Source organism: Haemaphysalis longicornis, unplaced genomic scaffold, assembly GCF_048455015.1.
Source record: "Haemaphysalis longicornis isolate Haplotype H1 unplaced genomic scaffold, Haemaphysalis longicornis Haplotype H1 scaffold_9, whole genome shotgun sequence".
Lineage (NCBI taxonomy): Eukaryota > Metazoa > Arthropoda > Arachnida > Ixodida > Ixodidae > Haemaphysalis > Haemaphysalis longicornis.
Window position 1 is genome coordinate 52,947,642 of NW_027526460.1, and position 2,500 is coordinate 52,950,141.

A 2,500-nucleotide genomic window follows, 5' to 3' on the forward strand; every position below is an offset into this window, starting at 1 on the left:
AGAAGTGTGCACGTGCCCAATATTGAGCCCCTTTGTAGTCTCGGGCAGGTTGCCAAGGACGAACGGACAGCAATTGCTTACCTTTAATATGTAATTGTAAAGCATCCATCGTTTAGCAAGTGAAGGCTGCTTTAACATGGGCAAACAAAAAGAACCCTACCAAAAAACACCATATATGGGATCTTATGGGGCCCATATATATGGCATTATTGGATATGGGTATATGGTGATATGGGGGGAAACATATAGGGCTTCTTTCATATAGGGATTTCATATGGTGTCACAGACCCGTATATTTTACATCCCCATATAAAAAGCTCAAATACCTTTTGTTTCACTTGTTTACAAGTGTGAACACAAATATTTGCTGTGGTGAATGTCCTAGCCGCGTTTTCCGGCTTCTCTTTGCAAGGAGACAGTGGGGTTTCTGCTTTGTAAGGCATTTATTGCCACATTTGTGTACAAAAACACACATGCAGAGCTGAATGATGAACAAATTTATTGCAGAGATGCGCTTTCATTTCAAGTCTTTACGCATCTCTGCAATAAACCAGTTCATCTTCAAGCGTCGGGTTTTTGCCGGCACGTCGGTATCCACTTGACCTATGAAGTGGTCGAATGCACCTGAAAGTGTACCATGTTCACATTAATTTGGTAAGCTTAATTGCAATGAGGTGAAAACTGGTTAATATGCACTTAGCAAAAACAAGTATCCCAGCAAAGACACTCACTACCAACGGCGTGCAGCTGTGGTCGCTTAGGAATTACTACAGGCGCTAAGTGGACACTACAATGTTCGCACGTGCGCGCCGGTCGGCTAACGCACGGCGTTAACTAGACCGTTGACAACCAAACAAAAAACATTACACCATGGGGTAATACAGAGACACAGGGGCTTACATCCTAACACTATGCAACACAACAACAACAACAAAAAAGAAAAAAACCTAGCAGCTAGGTCTGATCAAAAGCTGGGCGCGACACAGGAAAAACCAGGAGGAGGCATACGTCTTAACGCTAGGCGTGTCTATGGGTTACCGCGAGTCCAAGGACGGAAAGTCACGGTGAAGTCGAGTCGGCTTCGCCGGGAAGCCGCTTACGTTTTTCGGGGATCCGGTGTGCGAGGTCTGGTCGGCCTGATACCCACGACGACGAGGCGAACTCCTTCCCATAGATTAGACGCTGGTCGTCCCGCCGTGGGCCTAACGACGGACAGCCGCGCCACCGCCGGAGCCTTCCCAGCGTGTTGCACCTTGAAACATCTCCAGCCCGACTGCCCCTAGCCCCCGCTGAGCCGCTCGCACCCCGATAAACTTCGCCCGATCGCCCGCGGCGGTGCCGCACCTTTGTCCCCCTTGTCCGGCACCTTTGTTTCCCTCTCTCCCTGGGCCCCCGCGACTCCGCCGCGTGCCCTCTTCGGAGCAGCGCCAACGAAAGGCAGGAGAAAGAAACAAACAAACAAACGCGGGAAAAGCGGACGGGGTGACTCGGGTCCAGAAGCGCGACGAAAAATGGCCGCTTCCGCTGAGGAAGCCGTCATGTTGGCCGCCCGAACGAGAAAATTGAGGGCCTGGCCGGCCGTTTGTGACAGGGAATCAGTTGGGTACGGTGCACATATTTAATGCGCTGTTTGCAATATCATTATGAGAGTGAACAAAAATAAATGTATACTTTTAGTTCACAATTAATGCCCATGTAGAACAAGAATTTTAATTTGTGTTAAAACATTTACAACCTTACGGGCCCGATCTGCAACAGTGTGGTAACAACGTGGGTCTGTGTATAGCTTTATATCCCTCACAGAAAGTTCCACAGAAAGCTGCATGGTGCCCCGTATGCCCCCACATGAGTTCGCGAACCACATATAAACCTGAATGGTGGTTGAAACAAGCCCGTATAATTCGTATAGAGATCGATCCCTTATGGGACCGTATAATATATGCCCGTAAGAATTCATATGGAGATTTCATATGGGCCCATAAGAATTCATATGGGGTTAGACTTCTTATGGGTCCGTATCATATGTGCCCGTAAGATGCCATATGGGAACCTAATATGGGCCCTTAAGAATTCATATGTGGTTAGACTTCTTATGGGTCCGTATCATATGGGCCCATAAAAATTCATATGGGTCCCTATATGAATTCTTACGGGCCCATATGAATTTTATGGGGCCCATATAAAAATCATAAGGGTTTTTTCGATAGGGAAGTCTTGACGCAGTCGGCAGGATTCGAACCTGCGCGGGGAGACCCCAATGGATTTCTTGTCCATCGCCTTAACCACTCGGCCACGACTGCGAGATGGAAAACGCCGCTCTGTGCGGTTATGTCACCACTGAGGCAAAATTCTTTGCTGCCTTGATGCACGTGACTAGCGTTTATATGTCGGGAGAAGTGCCGCAATCACCCACGCGTGGGAAATGTTATGACTGACATGAAAGAACCGGAAACTGAATGATACAATCACCTACGCGTGAGTAATGTTATCACTGACATGA

The 2,500-nt window shown here is 48.0% G+C and overlaps 1 non-coding gene across 1 annotated transcript; it reads right to left on the reverse strand.

Annotated features, from left to right (window-relative positions):
* Positions 1-2,218: 2,218 nt before the first annotated feature.
* Trnas-aga (transfer RNA serine (anticodon AGA)) lies at positions 2,219-2,300 on the reverse strand. Its single transcript has one exon. It is a non-coding gene; the product is annotated as a tRNA-Ser (tRNA).
* Positions 2,301-2,500: the final 200 nt, after the last annotated feature.